The sequence below is a fragment of the Oncorhynchus gorbuscha genome, linkage group LG11, assembly GCF_021184085.1.
Source record: "Oncorhynchus gorbuscha isolate QuinsamMale2020 ecotype Even-year linkage group LG11, OgorEven_v1.0, whole genome shotgun sequence".
In the NCBI taxonomy this organism is placed as follows: Eukaryota; Metazoa; Chordata; class Actinopteri; order Salmoniformes; family Salmonidae; genus Oncorhynchus; species Oncorhynchus gorbuscha.
The window spans coordinates 22,099,017-22,119,271 of record NC_060183.1 but is presented as its reverse complement, the minus strand read 5'-3'; the positions used below and the strand labels follow the sequence as shown (position 1 = coordinate 22,119,271).

Here is a 20,255-nt window from a genome sequence, read left to right as displayed (position 1 = left end):
ATGAGTGAGGGTAATTTTGCAATCTTTCAGTCCATTATGTCTCCTAAAGTGAGGACTGTGGAGAATGACTTGGTAAGGTAGAGAGCAGTACTGTAGACTGTGATATGCATGGAGTTTTACTATGCATCAAAGGTGGTATTTTGTCTTTCTGTTTTGAAATAATGTGTCATTCTGTATTGGATAAAATGACCAACATCCTCAGCTCATTTGATCTGAAACACAGTACAAAATGAAACGTTACAGAAAAATCCATATGGTGTTGTAGTTCAGTTACCTAAAGACTAATAAACCTGGCCTCAAAGTAAGTGCGCCATTCACTGGATGACAAAGCAATTTAACTGGCCCTCTGATTGGCTAAGCGGGAAAGTTGGCTCGGTTAGAACACCTTTGTCTCCAAGCCGGTCAAGTTTCCAGCTCCAGGCAGTAATCCCAAAACTGATGCCTGTAGAATCACCACAGATTAACAAAAAATCTCAATTATCATATCGAATGGCACATTCTGACCGTGCAATGACTTTGAAAATAACCCCTTTACTATCCACATTTCCCAGTCGTTGTCCCAATTGTTAATATACAAGCACATTAGTGAATACCAAATAAAGCACAGTTATTCAATGCTTTATTGATTAAAATGCAGGATTATGGATAATGACACAACTGAGCTTATTTTTACTCCATGAAAAACAGATGGAAATTTCATTTATAATCAACTTATTCTGATTAGGGACATGATCCATGCCATATGCCCTCCTTACCTCGAAAATGAATTCTAGAATATAACCACCATAACAACAACAATTTAGCAGAAGTTTTGCCATGGTTATTCACAGTATACGAAACAGCTTTCCTTCTCATTTCTCTTTTCATAACGTGATGGCAAAAATAAACAGCCATGCTTATGTCTGTAACGTCCCAGGCACATGCTGATTAACATTTGTCTTATTTTGGCACAGGGCATTTACAAATTCAAATGTAGGACAAACTATGAATACATTAGAATAACATTTCATTAAAGCTCCCTGGAAGTGTTGACAAAGCAACTTGGAGTAGTTATTTCCCTCATGGTTCAGTGTTATATAGACTAGTCTCTCATGTGAGACATTACATCGGAGCAGAATAATGGGAACATCAGTTAGGTCCGCCTTCAGAGTGGTTAAAGAAGGATTTTTAAACCCTAGAGATTGTGTATGTGTGCCATTCAAAGGGTGAAATCAAATTCTATTGGTCACATACACATATTTAGCAGATGTTATTGCGGTTGTAGCGAAATGCTTGTGTTCCTAGCTCCAACACTGCAGTAATATCTCATTCACAACTATACACATAAATCTAAAAGTAAAAGAATGGAATTAAGAAATATATAAATATTAGGACAAGCAATGTCGGAGTCCAACTCACGTTGGCCATGGAGAATGAGACCCCACAGTCCTTGGGAACAGCCCGCGTCGGTGGCACTGTGTTATCCTCAAAGCGGGTGAAGATGATGTTAAGCTTGTTCGGAAGCAAGATGGTGTCCGTGATGTGGCTGGTTTTCCCTTTGTAATCCGTGATTGTCTGGAATCCCTGCCACATAAAAATCAAATCATATGTATTGGTCACATACACATGGTTTGCAGATGTTATTGCAAGTGTTGCAAAGTGCTTGTGCTTCTAGTACCGACAGTGCAGCAATATCTAACAAGTAATATCTAACAATTCCACAACAAATACCTAATGGAATAAGGAATGGAATGTAATAAGAATATATAAATATATGGGTGAGCAATGACAGAGCGGCATAGGCTAAGATGCAATAGATAGCATAGAAAACAATATATACACATGAGATGAGTAATGCAAGATATGTAAATAGTATTAAAGCGGCATTATTAAAGTGACTAGTGTTCCATTGATTAAAATGGCCAATGATTTCAAGTCTGTATGTAGGCAGCAGCCTCTCTGTCCTAGTGATGGCTGTTTAACTGTCTGATAGTCTTGAGATAGAAGCTATTTTTCATTCTCTCGATCCTCGCTTTGATGCATTTGTACTGACCTCGCCTTCTGGTAGCGGGGTGAACAGTCAGTGGCTCGGGTGGTTGTTGTCCTTGATGATATTTTTGGCCATCCTGTGACATCTGGTGCTCTAGGTGTCCTGGAGGGCAGGCAGTTTGCCCCGTTGATGTGTTGTGCAGACTGAACCACTCTCTGGAGAGCCCTGCGGTTGTGGAAGGTGCAGTTGCCGTACCAGGCGGTGATGCAGCCTGACAGGATGCTCTCAATAGTGCATCTGTAAAAGTTTGTGAGGGTTTAAGGTGCCAAGCCAAATTTCTTCAGACTCCTGAGGTTGAAGAGGCACTGTTGCGCCTTCTTCAACACACTGTCTGTGTGGGTGGACCATTTCAGTTTGTCAGTGATGTGTCCACATTCTCCACTACTGTCCCATCAATGTGGATAGGGGGAGGCTCCCTCTGCTGTTTCCTGAAGTCCACAATCATTTCCTTTATTTTGTTGACATGAGAGGTTATTTTCCCTGACACCACACTCTGAGTGCCCTCACCTCCTCCCTGTAGGCTGTCTCGTAGGTGTAGGCGGTATGGTAGTAGGTGCCAGGCGCACTGGTTTGTGTTAAGAACTCCAACACTGCTGGGTTTTTCCACACTCAACAGTTTCCCATGTGTTTCAAGAATGATCCACCACCCAAAGGACATCCATCCAACTTGACACTGTGAGGAAGCCCACAGTTGGAGGAGGGGGGTGATCATTTTGGTATTTGATTTGGAATTTTAAGACCCCTTGAAGCATCCCAAAAATATATTTAAAAAAAATATATACACTGGTATTAGCCCATACAAAAGCACTGAATTAGAGATTCACTACATGGAACAACAGAAAATCACAAAAAATAAAAAGGAAGTTTGTTCTGAAGTGTCTGTCCTGTATCTGAGAGATGTAAGAAATATCAGGAAACAGTTTATTTTAACCCCTTACTTTGGGAATTTAACAGTCTCCATATACAGTACCAGTCAAAATTTTGGACACACCTACTCATTCAAGGGTTTTTGTTTATTTTTACTATTTTCTATATTGTAGAATAATAGTGAAGACTTAAAAACTATGAAATAACACATATGGAATTATTTAGCAACCAAAATAGTGTCAGAAAATTGAAATATATTTTAGATTTTTCAAAGTAGCCACCCTTTGCCTTGATGCCAGCTTTGTACACTCTTGGCATTCTCTCAACCATCTTCATGAGGAATACTTTTACAACAGTTTTGAAGGAGTTCCCACATAGGCTGAGAATTAGTTGGCTGCTTTTTCTTCACTCTGCGGTCCAACTCAACACAAAAGGTTGGGTGATTGTCGAGTCCAGGTCATCTGATGCAGCACTCCATCACTCTCCTTCTTGGTCAAATAGCCCTTACACAGCCTGGAGATGTATTGGGTCATTGACCTGTTGAAAAACAAATGATAGTTCCACTAAGCGCAAACCAGATGGGATGGCGTATCACTGGAGAATGCTGTGGTAACCGTGCTGGTTAAGTGTGTCTTGAATTCTAAATAAATCACTGACAGTGTCACCAGCAAAGCACCCCCACACCATCACACATCCTCCTCCATGCTTCACGGTGGGAACCACACATGCGGAGATCATTCGTTCACCTACTCTGAATCTCACAAAGATATGGTGGTTGGAATCAGAAATCAGAAATCTCAAATTTGAACTCATCAGACCAAAGGACAGATTTCTACCGGTTAAATGTCCATTGCTTGTGTTTCTTGGCCCAAGCAAGTCTCTTCTTCTTAGTGGTGTCCTTTAGTAGTGGTTTCTTTGAAGCAATTTGACCATGAAGGCCAGATTCATGCAGTCTCCTCTGAACAGTTGATGTTGAGATGTGTCTGTTACTTTAACTCTGTGACGCATTTATTTGGGCTGCAATCTGAGGTGCAGTTAACTGAACTTATCCTCTGCAGCAGAGGTAACTCTGCGTCTTCCTTTCATGTGGCGGTCCTCATGAGAGCCAGTTTCATCATAGCGCTTGATGTTTTTGCGATTGCACTTGATGAAAATGTCAAAGTTTTTTACATTTTCCGTATTGACTGACCTTCTTGTCTTAAAGTAATGATGAACTGTCGTTTCTCTTTGCTTATGTAACTGTATAACTTTAGACCGTCCCCTCGCCCATACCCAGGCGCGAACCAGGGACCCTCTGCACACATCAACAACAGTCACCCACGAAGCATCGTTACCCATCGCTCCACAAAAGCTGTGGCCCTTGCAGAGCAAGGGGAACCACTACTTCAAGGTCTCAGAGCAAGTGACGTTACCGATTGAAACGCTATTTAGCACACACCACTAACTAAGCTAGCCGTTTCACATCCGTTACACTCACCCCTCTTTTGACCTCCACCTTTTCCGCAGCAACCAGTGATCCGGGTCAACAGCATCAATGTAACTGTATAACTTTAGACCGTCCCCTCGCCCATACCCTGGCGCGAACCAGGGACCCTCTGCACACATCAACAACAGTCACCCTCGAAGCATAGTTACCCATCGCTCCACAAAAGCCACTACTTCAAGGTCTCAGAGCAAGTGACGTTACCAATTGAAACGCTACTTAGCGCGCACCGCTAACTGAGCTAGCCGTTTCACATCCGTTACACTTATTTGAGCTGTTCTTGCTGTAATATGGACTTAGTCTTTTACCAAATGGGGCTATCTGCTGTATACCACACCTACCTTGTCACATGACAACTGATTGGCTCAAACGCATAACATGTACTTTTAACAAGGCACACCTGTTAACTGAAATGCATTCCAGGTGACTACCTTGTGAAGCTGGTTGATAGAATGCCAAGAGCGTGCAAAGATGTCATCAAGGCAAAGTACGGCTACTTTGAAGAATCTCAAATCTAAAATATATTTAGATTTGTATAACACTTTTTGCTTACTACATGATTCCACATGTGTTTTTTCATAGTTTTAATGTCTTCACTACTATTCTACAATGTATAAAATAGTAAAAATAAAGAAAAACCCTTGAATGAGTAGCTGTGTCCAACGTTTGCCTGGTACTGTTTTACTTCCATAAATGTTTTCAACTGGTACAGGGGGACCTTCAGACAAGTCTTGTGATTCATGTTTTGTATACTCAGTGTATGTAAGGGACGAACTATGGAGTGCTAAAGAAACCCCCCTGTCATAACATTCTAATGGTTTGACATGGGTTTATGTAATCTTGTTTGCTCTATTTACTTTGAATAGGGAAGTATGTAAGGGATGAATTAAGGAGCGCTGAAGAAACCCACTGTCATAACATTCCAATGGTTTGACATGGGTTTATGTAATGTTGTTTGCTCTGTTTATTTTGAGTAAACAGAGCAATAGCTTGAGCTTCAGTCCTGGTTTGGTTATAAAGTTGTGTCTTTCCCCATGCCTGCTTGTAAATACCTTTAGGTTACTACATATTTAACCTGCCCCCACCTGAGCTGAAAATACAAAAAATATGGTAAGAAAAGCCACGTAAAAAACAACAATTTGCATTCTGTTGGAAATAGTCTCCCTAATCATATGCATGATTATGATATGCATATGCATATGCATGATAATAGTAATAAGCTTACATCCAAAACCACTTACAGTTACCACATTCATAATTGTATCTGGTCGATGTGGGAATGGAATCCACATAACATGCTCCAATTAACACGGGATCGCACTACATGAGCATTACACACTAGCATGTATCACTAGGGCTGGGACTTGCAGGGCCAGACAAAACAGGCTGCTAAGCTGGTAGGAGAGTAGATCACATGATAGGTGATTTTATGCTGTCCTGAGTTCCTAGCATTGTGTCAGAGTGGCCAGGCAAGGTAAAAAAAAAGGTGGGTTCAGGTTTCAGGGCGTCAGTGTTGAATGCATTGAGGGGAAAGGTCACTGATGTAACCTGGTCCCCGATCTGTTTGTGCTGTATAGCTAACTCCTTTGGTCGTTGTCATGGCATGATTGGTATGAAAATAACCATAGGAGTTGTCAAAACAGCACAAACAGATCTGGGACCAGATTGGGTGAAGCAAGTGGCCATCCTAAGTGTTCTACACACGTCATGTTATGTGATAAACAAGAGCAGCAAGAGGGTGTATGGTCACACCCTGTATCAACATTATAGAACACCGCTGGCATGGTGTGTTTACCCTATTCAACTGATCATATCCATGTGTAAAAATTGGCTGTGTGAATCTTTGTGAGTTAATATTGCAGAAGCCACAGAGCGGCCATTTTGAGTTAAATTAGTTATTGGCTGATTACTTTAGGATGATTATTTCCATTCAGCAATTTTTGAGAGGAAGAAACCCACTGGATACAGTGGAAACCATTATCACTCAAATTACAGCTTAGCAGGCTGTCTTGCAATGATAAACATCTTGAACATGCATCTAGAGTAAAGTGAGAGCAGTGGAAAGACAAAAACACAAAAAGTCTCATTGCTCATACTGCAACTGAGATAGAGAAGATCCAGTGGTTTGCGAGGCCTCATTGTTAATAGAAACACGTGCATACAATCTACACAATTATCAATTACGGTAACAAAACGGCTCTTCAAATTCTCCTGTGGTCAAATAAGTAGGCCTATGGTTGAATGACCCTCATTCATTGTATGGCTGATTTTTATTTATATTTTTTTACATTGATTTGTAGGGGAGAGTGGGGTAAATTGAGACCTTTTTTACATTCAGCATCACTCCATCAATTGGAATATAGCATTCTTTCTAACAATATCTACATATATTTAAAGATGTTGTGTATCCCTGGAAATAATCGGAATTCATGTAAAGTCTACAGTTTTGAAAAATAGCTTGTCACTTTTGAAAAAAAAGTGGTCTCTTGGCACAATTTACCCGGCCCGGGTTTGGGGTAAATTTCAGTACTGAATGAAATATTGCCACTACTTTTTTAAAACCATGATTAAGGATGATTTACACACATACCGGTATCAGAGTTGAACTTTTTTAACATTATTTCACATTTTTTCTGGTTGCTTATCAAAGTTAGCTGGCTAACTCGTTGAACCCGCTTGGCAGTGTAGGCTTAGTTTACCCCGTTTGGTTTTACATATTTAGAATAGACGGGAACCGGTTGTGCTAGAACAGGTAGGGAAAATGGGTCACTTCTCTTCAGGACAAACCATTTGGATTTTATAATGACGTCACCTGTTAATTTACTTGTGTTTTATAGTAGCCAATGGAAGTTAGAATGACGTGCCTAGAAGTGTAATATCTTATATTGAAGGTCACTGTCGATGGTTCTGAGAGACTGTTGTTATTGTCAGGAAATCATATAAATTTCCACTTGTCTGTGTTTCACTGCACATTCAGCATCTAAAAAACAGCAGTCGTAGACAAGAGACCCATTCTTCAGTTCACTGGTCATCACATTACTTCAGCCAGTGGTGGTGAAGCTATGGTTGGCAGCCAATTGGGGGCTGGGCTCAGAGTCAGACGGAGACGGAACGGGAATTTTTCTACAAGCATCTGACCTGAACAGTGTGTTGGAGCGCTCACATCAAAAACACGCGCCATCGCTATACGCAAGGAGGAAGACACGGAAATTCTACGCTCGAAAAATCGTTTTCGGCTACAAATGATAGATTAAAAATTAGAACACCCGCGCCAAACAGTTTATAAATAATTTACTTTACTGACAACCTCCTCCTGAGCTGTGCATCGAGGCTTTTCATGGTAAGTTTATTTTATTTTAATAACTGGTACAATGCTGCAGCCAGCGTTGCTCTTCTTTCTCGAGCTTGTGAAAATAACGATCAAGAGTGACTTGGTTATAACACACCAAATATGTTGTGTAATAATGTACGTTTATCGTAGTTTTTGTTCACAAAAGACAGTCCCATATGGGATTAGTCGAAACGTTGAAAGGCAGCAGCATAGGCTCAGTCTAACTCCTTTTTATTTATTTTGACGCAGGTGTAGGCTGTCAATTTATACATTGCTTCTTTTAAAAAAAAGAACTTGGCCTCTCTGATAAACATACCTATATATACTTTCATGCATGTCATTTTCATCATGGCAGGTTTGACTGCCCTTTTGCCTTTATCAATCAAATGTATTTATAAAGCCCTTTACATCAGAAGTTGTCACAAAGTGCTTATACAGAAACCGGGCCTACAAACCCTAAAGAGCCAAAAAAATGCAGATGTAGAAGCATGGTGGCTAGGAAAAACTCTACAAAGGCAGAACCCTAGGAAGAAACCTAGAGGAACCAGGCTCTATTCAGGGGTTGGTAATTCCAGTCCTTGAGGGCATGATTGGTGTCAAAGATTTGCCCCAGCTAACACACCTGACTCCAATAATCACCTAATCATGATCTTCAGTTTAGAATGTAATTTGATTTATCAGCTGTGTTTGCTAGGGATGAAGTGAAAGTGTGACACTAATCAGGCCCTTGAGGACTGGAGTTGCCCACTCCTGCATGTGGTGGCCAGTCCTAATCTGGCTGTGCCAGGTGGAGTGGAGATTATAAGAGTACATGCTCATTAAGGCCAGATTGTTATTCGATGTTCAAATGTTCATAGAGAACCAGCAGGGTCACATAATATCCTCATGCAGATAAGTTAATAATGCAAAGTTCACAGTCAATAACTGTCTCTGGACAGGGATGCATAATGTTGTCAGTCAAGTTGTTTGGGATGCTTGTGTGGCACAGGGGTGGTGTTGACAGGTAGGATAGAACCTACGATAGACCTACCTTAAAGGTAGATTAATGGCCTATTTATTTTGGTCCTTTTGTTTTTCACTATTTAAGACTTTTATATTAGCATTTATCAGACTTTACTGGTTGGGTGAGTTTTAGACTATGCAACATCCTGATCCCATGTTGCCTGTATAGCCACTTGTGGGGAAAAAAATTAACCATCTTTATCTTATCTTGGATCTGAACTGAGTACAGTTCCTTTGTAATTCATCCATAATTCATGTTGTCGTGTGTCAGACCTTGCTCTCTGTTAAACAAAACTGTTCTATTTGATTTATTAGGATCCCCATTAGATGCCGCCAATGGCAACAGCTAGTCTTACTGGGGTCTGACACATAACGAAAAGACATTACAGGCAAAAGATTACCATTTACATACACACATGTTAATGTTTTTAAATGTATCTATCAGTTACACATACATGTCAGTACATACACACAACAAGTAGGTCACATGGGGGAGAGGCGTTGTGCCATGAGGTGTTGCTTTATTTGTTTTTTGAAACCAGGTTTGCTGTTCACTTGCCCTATATAAAGTGGAAGGGAGTTCCATGCACTCATGGCTCTGTATAATACTGTACATTTCCTTGAATTTGTTCTGGACCTGGGGACACTGAAAAGATCCTGGTGGCCTGTCTGGTGGAGGATGTGTGTGTGTGTGTCATTGCTGTGTGTATGTTGACTATGCAAACAATTTGGAATTTCCAACCCATTTAATGTTTCTTATAAAAACAAGAAGTGATGCAGCTCTTAGCCAAGAGAGACTGGCATGCATAGTGTTAATATTAGCCCTATGATTACAATGAAGAGCAAGACGTGCCGCTCTGTTCTGGGCCAGCTGCAGCTTAACTACGTCTTTCTTTGCAGAACTTGACCATATGACTGGACAATAATCAAGATAAGATAAAAATTAGAGCCTGCAGGACTTGCTTTGTGGAGTATGGTGTAAAAGTATCCTCAACTTCTTCAACAGCCACACCATTCATTACCAGATGCATCTGAGTTCTAGAACATAGGGAATGATTTGTACCAAATGCAATGCTCTTAGTTTCAGAGATGTTCAGGAACAGTTTATTACTGGCCACCCATTCCAAAACAGACGGCAACTCTTTGTTAAGGGTTTCAGTGACTTCATTAGCTGTGGTTGCGTCTATGGTTAAATCATCAGCATACATGGACACACATGCTTTGTTTAATGCCCGTGGCAGGTCATTTGTAAAATTAGAAAAGAGTAGAGGGCCTAGAGAGCTGCCCTGCAGTACACCACACTTTACATGTTTAACATTAGTTAAGATTCCATTAATGACAACACTGAGTTTGATTACATTGCAATATCGTGGATTCAAATGAATCAGAGGTTGAAAAGCCATAACACAAGTTTTCTAAACAACATTATGATCAATAATATCTAAGGCTGCACTAAAATCTAATAGTACAGCTCTCACAATCTTATTATACATGTCTTACAACCAATCATCATTGTGGATACCACAACCCCTATTACAAAAACATGTTTTCCCCCTCATCAATCTACACACAAAGCAAAAACAGGTTTTTAGATTACTTATGTAAATATGGTGATTTTTTAAAATGTATTCAGACCCTTTGCTATGAGATTCAAAATTGAGCTCAGGTGCATCCTGTTTCCATTGATCATCCTTCAGATATTTCTACAACTTGATTGGAGTCCACCTGTGGTAAATTAATTTGATTGGACATGATTTGGAAAGGCACATAACTGTCTATTTAAGGTCCCACAGTTGACAGTGCATGTCAGAGATCTGGGGAAGGGTACCAAACAATTTCTGCAGCATTGAAGGTCCCCAAGAACACAGTGGCCTCCATCATTCTTAAATGGATGAAGTTTGGAACCACCAAAGCACCTAATGGACTCTCAGACCATGAGAAACAAGATTCTCTGGCCTGATGAAACCAAGATTGAACTCTTTGGCCTGAATGCCAAGCGTCACGTTTGGAGGAGACCTGGCATCATCCCTACGGTGAAGCGTGGTGGCAGCATTATGCTGTGTGCATGTTTTTCAGCTGCAGGGACAGGGAGACTAGTCAGGATCGAGGGAAAGATGAACGGAGTAAAGTACAGAGACATCCTTGATGAAAACCCGCTCAGGACCTCAACCTGAGGTGAAGGTTCACCTTTCAACATGACAACGACCCTAAGCACACAGCCAAGACAAAGCAGGAGTGGCTTCCGGACAAGTCTCTGAATGTCTTTGAGTGGCCTAGCCTGAGCCCGGACTTGAACCCGATCGAACATCTCTGGAGAGACCTGAAAATAGTTGTGCGGCGATGCTCCCCATCCAACCTGACAGCTAGAGAGGATCTGCAGAGAGGAATGGGAGAAACCCCCCAAATACAGGTGTGCAAAGCTTGTAGCGTCATACCCAAGAAGACTCGAGGCTGTAAATGCTGCTAAAGTTGCTTCAACAAAGTACTGAGTAAAGGGTCTGTATACTTATGTAAATGTAATATTTCAGTTTTTTTATTTTCAATACATTTGCTAACGTTTTTGCTTTGTCATTATGAGGGTTCTGCTAGATTAATGATGGGGGGAAAAATAATTTAATCCATTTTAGAATAAGGCTGTAACGTAACAAAATGTGAAGGGGTCTAAATACTTTCCGAATGCACTGTATGTACAACCTCTGGGGAAATGCAATGATTTATCTGAAATCTTTCCCTTTTTCCCCATTCTCCTCACTACAGTGAGAGACAGTGTTTTAATACTTTGAAAATGTGTCCTTCCATTACACCCCCTGTGTTTTATTTCTCAGCAAAATCATTGACTTCTGTTGGTGTGTTTTTTTTAATGGTTTAGCAGTATCCGTTCTGCTTTGTATGTATGAAACACCAGGGAGCAGGCTTTAGATGTGCTTCACTGAGGCAATCATCACGCAAAAGAGGCTGCATGTCTTGTAATTAATTATGCTAAAAATATAAAAACTCATCCGGGCTCAAGGACCCAAGGGAATTTGAGACTGGATCTGAGAGAACTACTGTAATTTTTTGTACTGTGATCAAGTTCATTTGGGTAACCTGCAATACTGTACTGTATGTAGAATTTGTTTGACCATTTCACTTGCTTGGAATAGGGACCAGAACAAAGGGTGAGGTAGAGGGCATTGTCAATAATTGAAAGCGGTGTTTGTCTGTGAGCATTTTGCTGTGTCATGGAGAAATTCCCCTTGTGGGCCTGAACGATGCTTGGGAAATATGAGGAAGAGGGTTCGTGTTGTTTATTTTAACCTGGGCCTTGTCCAGTTTCCTGTTCAGTGGATGACCTGCTTGTGTAAGGGATCCTTAGGTTTCTCCCTCGAAAGACATTGAAACTGAAGGTCAAGTCCCTCTAGACCTGCCAGCATTGTCTGTTTGTATAACAGGGAAGGTGAATATAGTGCCATTTTATTTCAAGGTTTGCTGTAGTTAATTTCAAAGGGAGCATCTTGTAAAGTGCTTACACAAGTAATTTTCCCTGTCTTCAGGATCTGTGAGTTGGCTAGTTTGTTTCTGTCCCACTGACTCATCAACCTCCTGTTTCTCATTGTAATTAGTGATGTTGCATAGTTTCCTTCCCACTCACCTCACCACAATATGTTAAACAGTTTGAAACAACAACAATGCCATGGAGGAAACTTCATGTTCTTTGTATATTTGGGTTGGGAGAAGTCTATGAAATTCCTCAATCGTCTACGAGTAAAGGGAGGTCTGAGCTGAGCTCTGAGGACTTTATCAGACTGAAAACACGAGCACTTCAGGGAGGCTCGGCCCTTAACCTAAAGGCTAATAAAAGGTTCTGTGTGTGCCTACCGCCTACCTACATTTATCTGTATGTGTCTGTAAAAGATCTGTCAACAGTACTACTTCCTCCTTTACAATGGATCCCTTTTCAATGCCTGATGACACAGACCGCGGCGGACCACCATCTTACCCTCAGGCTTTAGTGATGTTCTCAGCATTAAGCTAAGTGAACAGCTGGGCCACACAGCTTTCTGAAGGGCACTGTGACAGGGGACAGTCAAGGGGGCCGGTTAATGAGGGTTCTCCCTGGGAAAGGTTAATGATGGTATTTTGAGACCAAATGTTGGTATAAGATCCAGATAATATTTTTTTTTTCATTAAAGGCTGACTGTCATGTATCATCTTCAGGAGTTTTTCCTGGTCAGGTCACGATGTGGTTAGGATTAACTAATGGGCTTGAACAAAAAAAGTCCATCTGAAATGTCTGGGTTGTCTAGTGTACCCCGACGCAGTGCATCTCTGCCTCATGTTGTAAGGAGCTCTCGCACCCTCAACCTTTTGGCTCCAAGTCATCTCCCTGCGTGTCAGACAGCCAGTATACGAACCCCAATTTCTCCTGACTGTACACAATCTGTGCTCCACCACCACTGTAACCTCATTACCCTCTATCTTCCTCCAATGCTTTCTCTCCCTCTTCTCAGGCTCGACTTTAACCCGGCATCCATGTAAGCACTTTGACAAGTGGCCCAGGAACTGCTGGGCTGGAGCTGGAAATTAGATTTACAGTTTGGTAAACATTCCCGATAAGACGTTAGACTAGGCGACTAGTGGAATTTGCTACTTTATTGCATTTTTGCACTGACTGTCGATTTTGTCACCAGTCTTATCTGTAGTGATTGAATTTGATTCAATGGCTAGTAAAATACAATTTTAGTGATGGTCAGTGCAGTACAGTTTTGCTGATATTGCAGATATTATTACAGAAAGACCTAGAAAGCTAGAACCCAGGGGCTGTTTGTAGTGGACAGGTTTTTTTGTTCTTCTTTGGGCCCAAGCCTGCCTTCTATATTTCCAAAATCAAAGGAATGAGTTCTGCAGATTTCAGTCAATGAGTTTTTACACTACTTAATACCCTGTCTGGGGATTTTTTTAAATGTATGTTCTGGTTACTGTAAATTCAGATGAATACAAACTGTTGAGGTTGAAAAACAAAATGTATTTTATTTAGTAATAATTATTGTCAGCAAACATGAATACAAGATGAAGTTACACCCCCCCCCCTTCCCACATCCTAATCCCACCCCACTCGAGACCTAAGGGATCAAATTAAATAAACATACATGTATAAAATAAAAAACGACAACAAAGCAACACATCACAAATTGTTTCAGCGGCAAAAAAAAAACATTGGTTTAAAGTGTGACATGGTATAAATGTTATGTTCTTCCTGAGTGCTTTGTGATTGGGTGGTGGTAGTTTGTGTGATGACATTCACAGCTGGTGTGGGATGGCCCTCATGTACTGTGTTACTCTCACTCCTTTTCCCCTGGCTAAAGTTTCCTGCGGTGCTGTGAAGGTATTACCTAGGCCTACGTAACCGGGGTTGTTCGGTTATTTTTAAATATACTTTCTCATTGCTAGTGCTGAGCAATTAACCAACATTTTGGTTTTCATTCAACTAACCAGCCGACTTGACTTCGGTTCAATTATTTAGATTCCATTTTGTTCATCTTTCTTTGGGGGGTGGCTCAACGCACACATTGTGTAGTTTCTCTATAGAGAAACTACACAGTCAGAGTGACCATCGGGTTCTTGGTCACCCCCCTGACCAAGGCACGTCTCCTCCGATTGCTCAGTTTGACCAGGCGGTCAGCTCTAGGACGAGTCTTGGTGGTTCCAAACTTCGTCCATTTAGGAATGATGGAGGCCAATGTGTTCTTGGGGACCTTCAATGCTGCATAACTTTTTTTGGTATCCTTTCCCAGATCTGTGCCTTGACACAATCCTGTCTCTGAGTTCTACTGATGATTCCTTAGACCTCATGGCTTGGTTTGTGAATGATGGTTAATTAAGCAATAAGGCCCGAGGAGGTGTGGTATATTGGCCATACAGTATTAAATGGTTACTAACGTAATTAGAGCAGTCAAAATGAATGTTTTGTCATACCTGTGGTATACGGTCTGATATCACGATTTTCAGCATTCAGGGCTTGAACCACCCAGTTTATAATAAGTGATAAGCAGTAATGGGCAGTCACTACCATCTTGGGACTTTTATTAATTGTTTTATTCTCGCATAATGCATTGTTAAAAAAAAAAAATTTGAAACCCGGAAAAAACTCTTTAATAATCAAACGTAAACCGAACTGACCTCAAAAAGCATTAATCGCTCAGCACTACTCATTGATTTTCCCTGATTAGCCTCCTGCTGAAATAGAAAGAAGCATACACACACACACACACACACACACACACACACACACACACACACACACACACACACAAATCCCAAAATCTAACCCCAAAGCCTAAAATAGCATTTTTCCTCATGAGGACTGGCAAAATGTCCCCACTGGACCGAATTTCCCTTGTTTTATTACCCTTGTGAGGTCTGGTACCCACAAAGTACAGCTCCCGCTCAGCCCAGTCAAAACTGTTCGCTGCCCTGGCCCCCCAATGGTGGAACAAACTCCCTCACGACGCCAGGACAGCGGAGTCAATCACCACCTTCCGGAGACACCTGAAACCCCACCTCTTTAAGGAATACCTAGGATAGGTTAAGTAATCCCTCTCACCCCACCCCCCCTAAGTTTTAGATGCACTATTGTTAAGTGACTGTCCCACTGGATGTCATAAGGTGAATGCACCAATTTGTAAGTCGCTCTGGATAAGAGCGTCTGCTAAATGACTTAAATGTAATGTAATGTAATGTTAAACAAAAAAAAAACACATGCACACGCGTGTGTGTACACACAATGAAAAACAGACACTGGTCAGGTGTAAGTGACCCTTTGAAAAGCAGAACTTAATAGCAGTTGTCCTATAGGAAGAAGCTGTTTTATGAGATTAGGTTTGATGGGTGAATTGAAGCAAATCGTGTTGTAGGTGGTAGGCAGAGGGTGATGCAGAGGGCTACATGGGGCGCAGACGTGTCATACCGAGGGGAACTGGGTCTGAAGTAATTAGTTTGGAGAGGCGGTCTGCCTACACTGCTGACACACACACACACACACACACACACACACACACACACACACACACACACACACACACACACACACACACACACACACACACACACACACACACACACACACACACACACAGTTTCAGTAGCCCACTGTGCCAGGGTGGGGTGGAAACCAAGTTGGCTTGAGTTGTTGCCTACCGCCCTGTATTCTTCTAATCTGTTCTTTTCAAATCACCAAGGAAGGAAGTCCTACACTCCACATGATCCTTGATGCAGAATGTGTAGTGTTCTCATATCCCATGTATGGCTAATGTAACAGACATCCTAGTTATTCAAGTACATTAAAATGAGCATGTGCTACAACTACGGGAGTATCTATGCAATTCGAAATACAGTCCTTGTGTCTAATGATATTCCCTCCCTCCTCTCCAGCCACTTTAATGTATATTGGAATTGAATGGAATTTTCCTCTATCCTTTGTTCTCAGGACAGGGGGAAATTACTGAGGTTTTGGCTGTAACGATCCTCAATGAGGAAGGATCTCATAGAAAAATAAACTGAGATTAGGACATCTTGGTGCAGAATGCTCTTCTTATTATATTATATTATTATTATCATGTAGACATCCCTCTTTTCCCTCGTATAGGATAAGCATGCCAGTGTTCTCCTGGACAGATGCCCGAATAATCTGTGTGCCATTCCTTCCATAAACAAATGCTCTCTATTGGACAGAATGACAAATGTACAGATGTAGGATCTTTAATTTGAGCAAAATATTCCTGCAGTAACAGGATTGGAACATTTAGTCCATACTGTTGCTTGATCTGTGGTTAGGCTATTATCTGGTCAAAATGAGGTTACATGAAATGTGGAATACTGTCAATATATAACTGTTAGTGTAGGTTTTCAGTGAATTTATGTAAATCACAAAGCTCATCTGCATAAACATTTTCAGCAAAAAAGATTAATCAAATTAAGATCCTACATCTGTACAAATACTTACATTTACATTTAAGTCATTTAGCAGACGCTCTTATCCAGAGCGACTTACAAACTTACAGTTCAGACTTGCTCACACAACCTCGACAGGGGCACCTCGTTTGAACTGTTTGTATTGGAGCTGGTAGAAATGACCCCTAACTGCTTGTCAGGCTCAGATTTGGAAAATTCTCCTAATGTATAAGGTTAGAATTTTGGGTGAAGTAACTTGATCCTAGATTGGTGGTTAGCAAAACCTCTACTACGAGTGTTTACATTACAATCATGTACCAACTGTTGTTTCATCACTTCCTTATTCCCCCTTTGTGGCCTGTGGTAAGGGTGTGGTCCCATCACTGCTTGTCTGAAGCCATTAGCCTGATCCCAGATCTGTTTGTGCTGTATAGCCAACAAACTCCTTGGCACACAGCTGTACAATAACAAACCCTTGTGGTGCGTGTGACGGCAGTGTTTGGACTCAGAGGAAGTGGTGGGCCACCGCCTCTTATCCTGTTGTAGAATGTAGACCTCCACTATGTGGAGAACCCTGGCCAAGACGACCCCCACCCCCTAATTACTTCTCTTCCTGTGCTACATCAAACTTAATTGAAAGAAAATGGCATTTAAACACCTGAGGATGCATAACTGTGAAATAGACAGAATTAGACGTATAAAAAAAATAAAAAATGTTTTCAACAGGTAATTATTAGCCCACTTTGTCTCTCTAGATTTAAGGGTGTTTTAGAATGATGGCCTGATCTAAAAAGGATTTGTAGCCTATGTATAGTGTGGAATGCAGTACATGGGGAACTGAGATACAAGGTATAATCTGACTCTGAAGGCTCTGTTTTTGGTGAATTTTGGATGATAGATTGCTGGCTGTCCTTCCTGCAGATTATAGGGCTTAATCTGTCCTCACTTTTTCTCTCCGTTCCTCTAAACCCCAAGCGGTCAATCAACGCAGTCTGTTTTTAGAAGATCTTGACATCTGGTTTTTGGAGGGCTCTTGTCACGCATCCCCCCCCCCCCCACACACACACAATCTAGGTAATTGATGGTTTGCCAAAAATATGTTAATCCAATGTTTTATTAACTGAACAGTGTAAACTTTTGACCTAGAATGGAATAATTACACTTTTGGTCATGTACATACACTACATGACCAAAAGTGTGTGGCAACCTGCTTGTCGAACATCTCATTCCAAAATCATTGGCATTAATATGGAGTTGGTCCCCCCCCTTTGCTGCTACAACAGCCTCCACTCTTCTGGGAAGGCTTTCCACTAGATGTTGGAACATTGCTGCAAGGACTTTCTTCCATTCAGCATTGAGGTTGGGCACTGATGTTGGGTGATTAGGCCTGGCTCACAGTCGGCGTTCCAATTTATCCCAAAGGTGTTTGATGGGGTTGAGGTCAGGCTCTGTGCAGGCCAGACAAGTTCTTCCATACTGATCTCGACAAACCATTTATGTATGGAACTCACTTTGTGCACAGGATTTTTGTCATGCTGAAACAGGAAAGGGCCTTCCCCCAAACTGTTGCCACAAAGTTGGAAGCACAGAATCGGCTAGAATGTAATTGTATGCTGTAGCGTTAAGATTTCCCTTCACTGGAACTAAAGGACCTAGCACAAACCATGAAAAACAACCCCAGACCATTATTCCTCCTCTACCCAACTTTACAGTTCGCTACCTGCCCGAATGCATAGTGCTTTCTCCTGGCATCTGCCAAACCCAGATTGGTCCATCAGACTGCGATGGTGAAGGGCGATTCATCACTCCAGAGAACGCATTTCCACTGCTCCAGAGTCCATTGGCGGCCAGCTTTGCACCACTCCAGCCGACGCTTGGCATTGCGCATGGTGATCTTAGGCTTGAAGCGCCTGATGAAAAGTTATTGTGCTGACTTTGCTTCCAGAGGCAATTTGGAACGCGGTAGTGAGTGTTGCACAGAGGACAGACAATTTTTACACGCTTCATCACTCTGTGGTCTCGTTCTACGAGCTTGTGTGGCCTACCACTTCGCAGCTGCCGTTCTTGCTCCTAGGCGTTTTCTCTTCACAATAAGATGACTTGCAGGTGACCGGGGCAGCTCTAGCAGGGCAGGAATTTAAGGAAACTGACTTGTTGGAAAGGTGGCATCCTATGACGGTGCCACGTTGAAAGCCACTGAGCTCTTCAGTAAGGCCATTCTACTGCCAATGTTTGTCTGGAGATTTCATGGCTGTGTGCTGGATTTTTATACACCTGTCAGCAACGGGTATGGCTGAAATCCAGAAATGAAGGGATGTCCACATGTATTTTATTACATATTTAGATGTCAATTACCGTCACAGCCCTAACTCTCACGTACAAAAAAGGTCTATGTAAAAGAATCAGGACATCATGGACCTGCTGTTTGTGGCAAGACCATCTGAAGCCCCTGCCTGATATGAACTAGTAATTGTAAGGTAGTAAAGTTGTAGACTTTTCTTATTCTCCCTTTGCTGTACATCACACCTTCAGTATGTTATTAGTTACGGATCGGAAATACTATAAAGTGCATTCGGAAAGTATTCAGACCCCTTAACTTTTTCCACATTTTGTAACGTTACAGCCTTACTCTAAAATGGATTTAAAAAATGTTTTCAAAGAGTCTGAATGCTTACAGTACCAGTCAAAAGTTTGGATACACCTACTCATTTTCTACATTGTGGAATAATAGTGAAGGCATCAACTATGAAATAACACATGGAAAGATGTGTTAAACAAATAAAAATAGATTTTAAATGTCGGATTTTTCAAAGTAGCCACCCTTTACCTTGTTGACAGCTTTGCACACTCTTGGAATTCTCTCAAACAAATTCATGAGGTAGTCACCTGGAATGCATTTCAATTAACCTCTTAGAGCTACCCCCCCTACTTATAAAAAATTTCTGCCTGAAGACATACCCAAATCTAATCTAAATCTGTAGCTTTGGCCCAGAAGCAAGAATATGCATATGCTTGGTACCATTTGAAAGAAAACAACACTCTGAAGTATGTGTAGATGTGAATTGAATGTAGGAGAATATAACACAATAGATCTGGTTTAGATAATACAATGAAAAACAAATATTCAGATAGGATGATGGGATCAATTTCAGTGGAAAACATAAGAGGGCAACAGTACTTGTGCAAAGTTTCAGAATGATAACTTCCAAAATGAGTGTGCTACATGACATTTATCATGTAGTCACTCGGGTGTCCCACACAAGTAGCCCAAATGTGGCCAAATTGGCGAAGGTATACATTTTGAAACAAACAACTATATACAAAATGCCAAAATGGTATTCTAACACACACCCCCCCCCAAAAAAAATGGAGAGAAAAATATGGGGGAAAAATATAAATTGACAAAATAACATGGGTAACTATTTACACACTTTCAATATTTGGAAGACTCTCAGTACTCTATCAAATCACATTTATTTGTATAGCCCTTCATACATCAGCTAATATCTCAAAGTGCTGTACAGAAACCCAGCCTAAAACCCCAAACAGCAAGCAATGCAGGTGTAGAAGCACGGTGGCTAGGAAAAACTCCCTAGAAAGGCCAAAACCTAGGA

The 20,255-nt window shown here is 41.2% G+C and overlaps 1 protein-coding gene across 2 annotated transcripts in view; it reads left to right on the top strand.

The window, feature by feature from the left end:
* The first annotated feature begins 7,421 nt into the window (after positions 1–7,421).
* The window catches only part of LOC124048300 (leucine zipper putative tumor suppressor 2 homolog), a 50,181-nt gene continuing 37,347 nt past the window's right edge, over positions 7,422–20,255 (top strand). The window contains exon 1 of one of the 2 annotated variants that reach the window (XM_046368942.1): positions 7,422–7,719. The gene's annotated coding sequence lies outside the window, so the exon portion shown is untranslated. The remainder of the gene's footprint in view (positions 7,720–20,255) is intronic. The other variant, XM_046368939.1, reaches the window with a different exon arrangement.